This window comes from Pinus tabuliformis, chromosome 4_1, assembly GCF_031772625.1.
Source record: "Pinus tabuliformis cultivar Carrire ecotype Pingquan chromosome 4_1, CPIR1, whole genome shotgun sequence".
NCBI classification, from domain to species: domain Eukaryota; kingdom Viridiplantae; phylum Streptophyta; class Pinopsida; order Pinales; family Pinaceae; genus Pinus; species Pinus tabuliformis.
In genome coordinates this window covers 687,695,144-687,708,294 of record NC_142303.1, presented here as the reverse complement: position 1 = coordinate 687,708,294, position 13,151 = coordinate 687,695,144, and positions in this window count along the sequence as shown.

The window sequence follows — 13,151 nt, the reverse complement described above, 5'->3', positions numbered from 1 at the left end:
TCAGATTGTTGACCTCACTGACGAGGCAGGACAATTAGTATTCACGTTACCCATAGTTGAAGAGAATTCTCCATCCACATCCATAGTCTTACCACGGTCACGGGATCCCTTTCCACATATAGCCTCCACCTCCGCAACCCTGTCTAAATCTATTCCCCCTAGTACACATGTGGCAATAGAAGATATGGAAATAGACTCCACGCAGCAGTATAATGAATCCCTCGAAGGCAATGGCACTGACACATCCTCACTGATATCCAGACTTCTAGGGTCGGGCCCACTACTAGGCACAGAACTACTTGCATCCACACTATAGTTTGCAGGAACTGAACCTTACCATACTACCTTCCCAATAAATTTCCCACTAATCCCAAACCCAGTTATCATTCGACCCATTCCTTAGTTCACCATAGCCTCATAGCCATCTACCTCACCCTCATCCCACTTAAAAAATCCATTGTCAGCGACCTACCCATTTAGAGTAATTTCCTAGATCTAAATACAATGCAGACAAAGATGCTACAACACTAATCATCATCACAATTGTTTGGATTTATCCAACAAGCTGCAAAACAAGCAGAGAAAATACACGATGACCTCATCCGAGACTATGAGCAGCAGAAAAAGAAATTGCAAGTGGTCACGAAAGAAGGGGATCAACTTAGATAAGAAAACTAGGATCTGCAAGCACAAGTAGATGAAGTCATTGGTAAGTTTCAAGTCCTTTGGCCAACAATCTTAGACCTTGTCATTGAATATCTTGAAGATTTTACATCCTACACATTGGTCAACTATTGAGAACACATTCAGGCAGCGTTTTCGGGCTTGATAGCCACTAACACAGATCTGAAAAAGAAATTGGAGACATTCAGATCAGCGCTACCTGATCTGATTGAGATTTATGCCCAATCAATCGATGAAAAGATCAGCACCGTTGCCGCTACAAAACAGTCCCTTGTTGAAGCACTTGTAGATGGTTATGCCCTAATGGAGAAAGTGCATGACTGGTCGGGCAACCTGTCTCAAATGAATCAGCCTGTCTATGCTCTTCATGAGGAGCTACAAAAATACATTGCAGACAAAAAAAAATGCACAGACTTAGTTCAGTTGTAGAAGATTAATGAAGAAATCACCTCCATTGAGGCACAAGTCCAACAGATAGAGGAAGAGTCTACAAAAACTAAAAGGAAAATTCATGACCTTAGACCGCCTGTCCACCTACAAGTTCTTAATCTATGAGAGGTCTGCAACAATAGTGAAGCACAATGGTGTTGTGTTGTGTTATATTCTTTCCATGACTAGCCCACCTAGTTAACCATGGGGTTATATGGGGGGGGTGGAGCCCCCACTTCATTGCGCCGATTGCATAGCGGGGGGTGACACTGGGGGTTTGAGGGGTGCAGGTAACCCCACTCTATGGGGTTTGGGGTAGCACCTCGGAAAATTTTGGTTTTGGACCCTATGTTAGGTTGGGTGGACCCACCTATGGTTTTGTGCATGATTTTTGCACATGGTTTTGGATACAATGGTTTTTGGTCCATGGTTTCGGCCACGATGGTTTTCGGTCCATGGTATTGGATGCTTTGGCATGTATAAATATGTATTGTAACATTGAAAGGAACATAATGAAAAATCAAGCTGGTAGTTCCGATTTTGGGATCCAGGGGAAAATCTCTATGTATATGTGTTTTATGTGTTATTCTCTCGCATGGTTTATTTTCTATGTTTTAGAATTCGTATGCAGGTAATTTCTGTACGGGGTTAAAACCTAAATTTGGTATCATAGTTGTTTTGGCTTCAAGGGAGTGCCTTTGTTGCTGAGGGGTTTTGATCGGGCTTGTGGTAGACCCTGTTTAGTGGGAGATATGTGAGATCGATTCTGGTGGTGAAAGAAGATGGCGATTAATGGAAAGATAGAGATCGAGAAATTTAATGGTCAAATTTTTGAGTTGTTGAAACTCAAGATGGAGGATTTGTTGGTGGATAAAGATCACTGGATCGCAGTAGATCCAGGTACTAAACCAACGGAGTGTCTGATGAAGAATGGAAGAAGTTGGATCAGAAGGCAAAGAGCACAATACGATTGTGTGTCTCAGATTCAATATTGCTGAATGTATCAAGGGAAGCTACGGCGAAGGCTTTGTGGGACAAGTTAGGGAATTTGTACCAATCTACGTCTCTGGTGAATAAACTGTTTCTATAGAAAAAGCTGTATAAATTGAGGATGAAAGATGGAGACTTAGTGATAGAGCATCTGAACGCATTTAATACGTGGTAAGTCAGTTAACATCTATTTATATTAAAATTTCAGATGATGATAAGTGCATCAGTTTGTTGTGTTCTCTACCAGATTCGTGGGATAGTCTGGTTATTGCAATAGGTAGCAATGCAACTACCTTGTAGTTTGATGAAATAGTCTCATCCTTGCTGACGGAGGAGATGGGATGGAAAAATATGGAGAGCCAGAATGGTGATGCCTTGTCTATACGAGGATGGTGCTAGAATAGAAACAAAAATAAGTCATCGAGTGGAACATCTAAATCTAGAGGGAGATCTAAATCTCCAAGAAAAACTGTAAAGGTGGTGTGCTGGAAATGCAGAAAGGAAGGGCACTACAAAAGGGGCTATCACTATAAAGCTCATGATAAAGGAAAGGGATCTGATGATGCTCCTTCTGCAGAGACGAAAACCACCTTAGATGAAGGTGGGAATGTGTACTTGGCTTCTTCAAGTACACATGTAGATCATGAGGCATGGTTGATTGACTCAAGTGCATCATTTCACTTCACTCCCCATAGAGAGTGGTTCTGCGGGTATGAGAAATACGATGGTGGTGATGTCTTCTTAGGGGATTATAGGAAGGCTAGAATCATTGGTCGTGGAAAAGTAAAGTTGAAGTTGCAAGGTGGAAGGGTTAGAAAACTTCCGGGTGTTTTGCATATTCTTGCATTGGCTAGAAATCTAATTTCTGTAAGCATGTTGGATGATGCAGGTGTAAAAATAGTGTTCGAGAAGGATACTTGCAAGATGGTTTGGGGAGCATTGGTATTGATGCGGGGAGTTTGGATTGGAACTCTGTACAAGGTGTAAGGTAGCACGGTTGTTGATGGGTGTAACAGTTCTGTGGTTCCTGAAAGTGGAGCAGAAAATCTAGTGGTCTCTGGAGAGAAGACCATGCTGTGGCATCAAAGGCTTGGACATGTTGGAGAGAAGGGCCTTCAAATACTTCATGGTAAAGGTATGGTAGAAGGTATGAGTAATAACTCTCTAGATTTTGATTTCTGTGAAAGTTGTGTATATGGGAAGTAGAATCGGGTGAGTTTCCCCTCTGGTGGTAAGAGGGAGAAACAAATATTAGAGCTTGTGCACAGTGACGTGTTTGGACTTGTGAAGGTTCCATCACTGGGTAAGTCTGTGTACTATGTATAATTTATAGATGACTTCTCAAGGAATACATGGATATATTTCCTTAATAAAAAATCTGAAGTCTTTGATAGGTTTAAAGAATTTAAGGCTCTGGTGGAAAACCAGACAGAGAAGAAGATAAAGGTGTTGAGGACAGATAACGGTGGAGAGTCTTGCAGTAAGGAATTTGAAGAATTCTATAAGAAGTGTGGTATAGCACGGCAGAAGACTACTCCATATACACCTCAGCAAAATGGAGTTGCAGAAAGAATGAACAAGATGTTGATGGAAAGGGCAAGAAGCATGCTCAGTGGTGCCATGTTAGGACAGGAATTCTGGGCAGAGGTAGTGGAGACTACATGTTACCTGGTCAACTAGTCACCTTCATCAACATTGGAGGAGAAGACTCCATAAGAGGTATAGACTAGTAAGAAGCCCTCCCTTTCACATCTGAGGGTATTTGGATGTGATGCATATGTACATGGTCCAAATGAGAAAAGAACAATGTTGGATAGTAAATGTGAAAAGTGCATCTCTATTGGGTATAAGGATGGCTTAAAGGGTTATAAGCTTTGGAACCCAGTAACAAGGAAGGTTGTGTACAACTGAGTTGTGGTGTTCAGAGAGGTGAAAGATGTTATTAAACATGAAGTCCAACCAAAGGAACCTAAGAAGATAGAGTTTGAGCTAAAGGAGGAAGAATCAGACTCTACAACAGAGGAGGAATCAGAAGATGAAGAGCCACAAACTATGGGTGTGAGAAGATCAGTTTGAGAAAGAAGGTAGCCAGAAAGGTATAGTCCATCTGCTTTCTGTTCAAATTTTTCTTTATCTATTACTGATGATCATCCTAGAACTGTGAAGGAAGAAGTAGATTTAGAGGATGGAAAACTTTGGAATGAGGCCATGGCTGATAAAATGGCATCTTTGCACAAAAATGAGGCTTGGGATCTGGTGGAGTTGCCAGCTAGAAGGAAACCCATTGGCAGCAAATGGGTGTTCAAGAAGAAGATAAATGCAGAAGGAAAGGTGGAGAAATACAAAGCTTGGTTGGTAGCAAAAAGTTATTCCCAGGTGCCAGGAATTGATTTTAGTGATATTTTTTCTCCTGTTGCCAAAGGTAAATTCTATTAGATTACTGTTATCTATTGCTGATGCTTTTGATTTTGATGTAGAACAAATGGATGTGAAGACAACATTTCTTCACGGGGATCTAGAGGAGGAGATCTACATGAAGCAACTTGAAGGTTTTGTGGTGAATGGTAAGAAAGAACTGGTATGAAAGTTAAAGAAGTCTATGTATGGGTTAAAACAGTCACCTAGGATGTGGTATCAGAAATTTGATACATTTACATGGGGACTTGGCTTCACCAGAAGCAAAGCAAAGCACTATGTGTATTTTAACTTAATTGGTGACCGTGTTATTTATTTGGTCTTGTATGTTGATGATATGTTATTGGTTGGAAATGACAAAGAAATTATCCAGGATTTGAAGACCCAATTGTCCTCCAAATTTGACATGAAAGATCTTGGTGTTGCAAACTATATTTTGGGCATGGAAATTAAAAGAGACCAGGAAAAGAGGAAGCTCTGGTAAAACCAGAGGAAGTATGTCGAGACAATACTGCAAAGGTTTAATATGTAGGATAGTAAACTGGTGAAGGTTCCTATTCTTGTAGGTGTAAAGTTATCTGTTGAATAGTGTCCCAAGACACAACAAGAGGAAGAGGACATGTGCCATGTTCCATATGCAAGTGCAGTCGGTAGCCTGATGTATGTAATGGTCTATACTAGACCAAACATTACACATGCAGTGGAAATATTGAGTAGGTTTATGTCAAAACCAGAAAAGGAGCATTGGACAGCAATGAAGTGGGTTTTCAGGTATTTGCGTGGCACTAGTGATTATGGTTTGTGCTACCAAGGAAGACCAAGATTGGACAGAGTGTTGGATATTCGTGGCTTTGTTGATGTAGATTGGGCTGGAGATCTAGATCAGAGAAGATCTACAAGTGGGTATGTGTTTAACCTATTTGGAGGTGCAGTTAGTTGGATGAGTAAGAAACAATCTATAGTGGCACTATCAACTACAAAGGTAGAATACATGGAAGCCACTCATGCAAGCAAGGAAGCAGTTTGGTTGCAGAGATTGTTCAAGTATGGGGTTAGTACAGGGAGCTATAAGGATAGACTGTGACAATGAAAGTGAAATTTTCTTGGCAAAGAGCCTACATGTCATTGAAAGACAAATCACATTGATGTCCAGTATCACTTTGTGAGGGATGTGATAGAAGACAAAAAGGTGTTGTTAGTAAAGGTGGACACTTTGAAGAATACTGCAGATGCATTGACAAAATCTGTGAGCTCTGAGAAGTTATCTTGGTGTAGAGAAATAATGGGAATTGCAGGGCTGTATAAATAACTAAGCTCTATTATGACCCCTTGTGGAAAGAAAACAACAAGTGAGAGAATGTTGGGTTGTGTTATATTCTTTCGAAGACTAGCCCACGTAGTTAACTGTGGGGTTAGAGAGGGGGGCAGAGCACCCATTCATTGCACTGATTGCGTAGCGAAGGGGGTCACTGGGGGTTTGAGGGGTGCAAGTAACCCCACTCTATGGGGTCTAGGCCAGCACCCTTGAAAATTTTGGTTTTGGACCCTATGTTAGGTTGGGCAGACCCACATATGGTTTTGTGCATGATTTTCACACATGGTTTTGGATGCGATGGTTTTCGGTCCATGGTTTTGGACGCGATGGTTTTCGGTCCATGGTATTGGATGCTTCGGCATGTATAAATATGTATTGTAACATTGAAAGGAACATAATGAAAAATCAAGCTGGTAGTCCCAGTTTTGGGATCCATGGGAAAATCTCTGTGTATATGTGTTTTATGTGTTATGCTCTTGCATTGTTTATTTTTTGTGTTTTAGAATTCATGTGTAGTTAATTTCTGTATGGGGTTAAAACCTACAAGCGGAACGTAGTACAAAGCAGCAGGCTGAGTCGGCCAACCTCCAGTATGGCAGAAGACTTCATCAAGCAAGCTGACTCAATAATGAATGCATGGTAAGAAACACTCAACAATTACAACAACTTCAGGCAAGAAACAACCATAGTTGTTCCTGATTTGGGGCCTTCGTTTGGAAAATAAGGCCAACATGTGGTAGAAGAAGCAGGAGAAATAGCCCCACAGAAGGAAGGACTGGAGCAGAAATAGGAAGAAACACCCACAGAACCAGGAATAGGATGCACAATGCTTGAGACATATTAACTCAGGGACGAGTCAAAGAACTGTGGTCAGGGCCTATTGGGGCCTTCATTTTTAATTTTGAAATTTTTGAAGGAATTAAGGCAGAAAACAAGTGACAGGAGCAATGGTCAAGTTATGGAGATGGAATCTAGGGAGGGAAGCAAGAACATACAGTAGACAGGAAGTTGTAGAAAGGTGTTGAGAGAAAGCAGCAACAACGAAGCGGACAAGGAGGAGAGCGGAAGGAAGTCAAGGGAAAAGACAACCGAATAGAACTGGGAGTGGGAACATCGAAATAAAAGATAGAAGTTGAAGACAACATGGAGAGCGGGTTGGTATCTAGTAGGACCTGAGGGTCCCGAGGACCTGAGCAGTTGTGGAGTGGCTAGATCTAGACTCATACTGAGGTCTATGGCATCATCTGGTTATGGTATTTTATGTATTTTATTAAGGTTTTATGCCCGATGTATATTGTAATGAGTCTTCCTTTGAGTTAATATGAATGAATGAATGAGCCAGTTTGCATGGAATTCTGATCAAGTATATTGTTATGATTTACAGACCTGCTCAATATTTTATGTTAATGGCGTTTTACTAGATGAATATGGTAACTGTAATAGTATGATGTTGTGATGAATGAATTCTTTAAGATACTTATGAGTTAATGTTTGGATCCTCCTTGATCTCCCTATAATCCTTAGTTCCGATCATGGCATGCCTTGGGTGAGACTCCTTACCCTTTGGGTAAGGTGAAAATGTCAGTGTTGTCCTAGACTACATGGGATCCTTGTTGGCCCCTTGTGCCTGAACCCAGGGTATTTTCCCTGATGACATTTTTGTGCCAACATCTTGAAGTGCATTAGAAGAGTTAATTTGTGGGAAATGTTTCCATTGTATTAGAGGATTTGATAGGTTCCATAGAACTTCACTGCTACCTTCATGTGGCCTTTATCTTTGAGATAGGTCTTCTTATAGGTTTTAAGATGAAGAAACACTTTGATCCATTTTTGCATAAGAGTGCTCAAAGTGATACTAGTTAACATATTGCCTTATTGTGCTTCGAGTGAAGATTATCTTATCCTTGAGGGTGTGAAGAATGGGATATCTAATGTAAAATGTGAAATCCACTTCTTTAATCCTAGATATGTTTGGTAAATAAAAATCCAAATAAGCAAGTTTCTTTCAATAAATGCATTCATATAGTGAAGTTTAAATAACATCACGATAATTACTATTGTACCACAATGTTAATAGACTTGTTTTAAACTTTACATGTTATGAACTTGATTTTGTATATATTATAAATGATGTGAACACATACTTTGCATTATCATGATTCCTAAATACACTGAGGTACATTTTACATGTTAATTTTGAACATTTGTAATGATTACTTTTAATATTAAAAGATCCAAGGCTAGTAATTGAGAAAGAGTAACAAAGGGATATGAGTCCACTGAAGGAGAAGATATGAGGGGGTCCAAGGGGATGATTACTAATTCTTACCACCTATTTCATTTGATATTGTTATTCCTATTCACCATGGCAATTATTCCCAACCTCACTCTCGTAATTTTATTGATGTTTACTTAGAAAGGTTAGGTTTGAGTTTTATAAGAGGGACAAGTCTGAGAAGTGATAGGAATCCATTTTTGGGGGGAATTCTAAGCACCTCATACTTTCATGCATTTATGAAGAGTTTGAATAAGTCTCTTTTTCCCTCTCACCAACATGGAGAAAAGGAGGCTATTTGTAGGGAGATATTTTTTTCTCAGATGTATGTTCCCTCTCTAGGATGAAAGACTACTCTCCATGAGACCAATGATTAGAAACTTCTGAAGAATTGAAGAAAGAAAGAGGAATACTAGAGTTTATGTGGAAGAGACTTTACTATAGCAATAGAGGCTAGTCTAAGTAAAGAATCATCTCCATTATCTTTATAAATTGTTAATAATTAAATATGCAAGAACCAAATTGTGATATGATTGAATCGAAAGATAGAAAATTTTCAGGGATCTTATTGCACATACTAAATAATGGTGAGAAGAAGAGGTTTATTAAGGTATTGTGTCTTAGGGAACAATATATCTTCTTATGGTGTATGGGGTAATAGAGGGAGTGTCATAGCTATGCTTATTAGAATATTAGTAATAAAACTTTGCAATTAATTTCTTGGTTGATATTTGAAACATTTGGGATATAATGCTTAACCTAAAATTCATGAAATTTCTCAACGTTTTCCTAGTGATATCATAATTTGTGTAGGGGGTGGAATCCATAGCGGAATTTTTATGATAAGGAGGAAAATTCTCACTTAGTCAATTTCTTGGACCAACTAATTGATAAGATAAACATGTTAGCTTTATTCTAGGAATTTCTTGTCATACTTGATTACCAAACCTTGAATAAAATCACTGATGAAAAAGGGATACAATATATAAGGTTAATATTTGTTCATGGGTAAAAATCAATCTCTAACATCCCATTCATCTCCCAAAATACTTAGGAAAATTATGTTAAAAGAGCACTTTTACCTTGAGCACATTTTCAAGGGAATGGGAACCCAATATTATGGATTTAAGCCATATTAGGTTTGAAGGATAATGTTGTAATGATGTTTTAATGTGAAGAATAATGACTATACAACCACCAAAGTAACCCAAAATAGAGGTTCAACACTAGAATTTCTTTAAAGGTAGTCGAGGGGCATCATGATCATAGGATTTTTAACTGTAGGTGTTATAACCTTGAAAACCATAATTATTCAAAGCGGGAGAAGAAGAAGGAAATAAAGTTTGCAAGTAGGATTCATTTGAGAGTATGTCTCAATGGTGGGTATCATGTTCTTTATGAATCTACTATTTACAATAGTGATTTAAGACCCATTTCTAAGCAGTTGTGGAAGCCTTGTATTGTTGTCTTGGAGGTTGCTATATTGAGTGAACAAAACTTGTTTCCTATGAAAATAAAAGACGTTCAAGGTGCTACTAATACCTAATGAATTTCCAAATATGGTCAGAAGTGGGTTAGTACAAGGACAATCATTGACAACTTTAATCCCAAAGTGGAATGAACAATATACTTTTGAATCTTGCACTATTATAACAATGGGATTTTTTTATAATTGGAAAATTCGAGGAACACTTGATAAGAAATTAGGAGCCAAGGATGCAAGGATTAGGAAGGTGTGCATTCATCGAGAAGTTCATTTCATGTGTTCCTCTTTGGTCAACATGATGCAAATTTACTTTCAACCTTTGCTTCCAAAGATGCACTATTCACTTCCTCTTTCTATGTTTCAACTAGAAATCTTGTATATAATGGTAGAAATGGGAGTGAAAGCGTAAAATATGTTAAAATTTTGGAACTATGCTCCAATGGGATTAAAATTCATAAGATCACAAACCCACTAACATTTACAAGAAACCCCATAACATAAATAAGCAAAAGAGAGACATAATAAAATAAAATCATCTCATACATACTTAAGTATCGTGTTCCAACTTCCATTTGTAAGCAAGTTAATTTCTGGAATCCATACAATTTCCTTAATAGGTGCATCATGCATGGCCACAATCACTCACTGAAACCTAGATAGTAGTGGCCACATTTTAACTTGTTTATCATGGCTAACAAAGAAAACAATAGTGTCAGCATCCTTCCATTTAAACCACAAAACCTGCATATGAAGCATTATATAATATAAAAACTTATAAGAATACTCTAAAAATTCATTAATGGTTATTGCCATAAATTAAGCTACAACCTCGGTTCCTACAAACATATTACAACTTTTGTATAAACTTCACAAGAAAAAAGAATAGGTATTAGAATTCCAATTGTAATCTGAAGTACCTCATTGTTTAGTCATGTGAAATTATTTATTTTAGCATTTTAGTCATACTTTGAAAGGTCTCCCAACTTTTGACTTGGTAATTCAAGTTCCAAAATATAAGAGAATATCAAAACAAAACACTAGTCCAAAATTATTACAATAATAACATTGCCCCAAATTCTCATACGAATGAGTCCCTGTTTTAGTCAATAGTAAATGGAGATAGTTGAGAACAAAACATATTATCCCAAGAAGTGGCCACCAAATAGTTAGCTTTCGGACTAAAATAGAGGCTTTAGATATTACCCTTTGGGGTTTTCATGATTTGAAAAACAAATAATTTGCGAAGATAATCATCTTATTATGTTACTTGATTCATGAAGAGGATATAACACTATTTTTCAATAGATTACTAGTTAAAAAACATAACATGACCCATGCATAAAATACTCACATATAACAACAAAAAGAAATACAATGCCTAGGCTTTAGGAGTCAAATACATTTTCTCATGCATACCTACAATAAATATACATGGAAAATGCTAAGAATCCCAATGGGATTGGGTTTGGTGACCCTTTCGTAGAACCCACAATCATCCATGGGGCACATGGAGGTATGAGTTAGACTTGTGGCTCTACAAGATGAATATTTAGTACTTATCTTACAAACCAAACCAAACCCATGTTCTCCTTAAGAGTTTGGAAGCAATAATTTTACACCATTGGCTAAGGTTCCATTCCGAAGGGCTTTACTAGGAACCTATGGGGGTACCTAGAGGTGGATGTTGAAATTATGTCAGTAGGAGATGAATACCAAGTGCGTGTATTACAAGCCTAATCCCACTCTTTAATTCTAACTTCTCCATGAATATTGGGAAGAAAATAGCCCAACTCCATTCCTAAATTATTTACTAAACAATCATGAGGGCACATGGAGGTAGGATTTAAAATTAGGGAAAATATTTCATGTTACATACCAAAGCCCACCCAAATGCTCCCCTTAAGGCCTATAGAGTGGGAGCTTGACACCATCGACCTAGGTTCCATTCCCAAGGGATTTCCCCAAGACCTTAGGGTATCCTTAGGGAACCTTGAGGCAAGGATCGAACTCATGGAACCTGGATATTAGGGCCATGTATTTATATTAAATATTCAATCCCACCTTCATGTTTTGGTTTGTCATGAAATGGTAATTCACGTGCACTTGATTATACTTATGTTCAATTTTCCTATAAAAAATGTTATGCGACCAGTGATTGTGCTATATTGTCATATGTATCCGAGCAGTGAAAATGTCCTCTGGAGGTCAGAAATAGATCCACCTTCCTTGATAAATTTATGTTTTTATAACTCTATTTATATAGAGAAACCAAAAGGGGGCATAAAGGTGACATTTTTCTAGACACCTACCAAAAAAAATTGAGAAATTGTATACCAATTCGAGTGTGAGTAAATTATCTCTCAGAAAACATCCTTGAAGGACTCACAACCAAATTATGATATTGATTAAAGTATTTTGTTGTAAATTATATATTAGCATGGACCGATTGACCTTAATAAAGAGAAGCCAGCCGAAGTTAACTACACTAAAACATGGTGCAGACTTTCAATGTAATAGGGATAGTTAGTATAAGCTCAAAACCATGGAATTGTACATTAAACCTATTCATAGAGGTCATGGCATACTCCATATTTACAGAAGGAGAATTCTGAAAACGGAAATGCATATCTTGAAGGCTTTCTTGGGATTGTGAGGACATGTGGTAGTATTAATGGTGCCAAATGTAGAAACCATTAAAGAAACTATGTGATAATTAACTTCTTGAATATGAAGAAGCACGATAGAATGCCTAAAGTCGCACTTACATATACCTAGAATCCCTCAATTATTCCTTGTTTAAAAGATTGCAAAATCTATCAATGTATAGAATCTGTTAAAGCATGTTTTAGCAAAAATGTTTAATAGGCAAAACCCTAAGATCTCTAGGAACCATAGGATCTATAATTTTTCTTGCACAAGTCTCCCTAAGCTTGTGCCTTAGCATTTCAAATGTTTAACATACACCCATATTTCCTCTCATTTTTTTAACATATGTTTTGTTATCGTCAGGGCTACCTAACATCTTGTCCATTCCCTTAGGGCTGAGTGAGGTGCAAATGATTCTTGCAATGGCCCTGGCAGCCGTAAAGTTGGCCTTCTTAGCATCTAAGCCTCTTATTCAAACCTTTTTGTCCTACTCCTTTATTATGATAAATGGAATCCCAAACTAATCAAATCCCAATGCCATCCCTACAAATATTAATAGAATGCAACACAAAGATTAAATCCTAAAAATACAAGTGTGGCTGCAAAAAAATGTGGATTTTGAACTAGATACTTGAGTTGTGTGTACTCCTCTCTATCTAGAAGACTAAATGTGGGGTGAAAATGCATTGAAGTTAAAAATTTAGCATGCCTATGTTCCATTTCACAACATACCTTGGCATCGCTCGCTTTTTTACTTCCTCCCTATGAAAATAAAATAGATACAAAGGGAGGGTTTTGTAAACAAACATTAAATCTTAACTCATTCAAAAATGCTAAAATTTTCCTCCTGAAAAATAATACATACAATATTTTATTTTCACTTACAATATTTTATTTTATCTTACTTACAT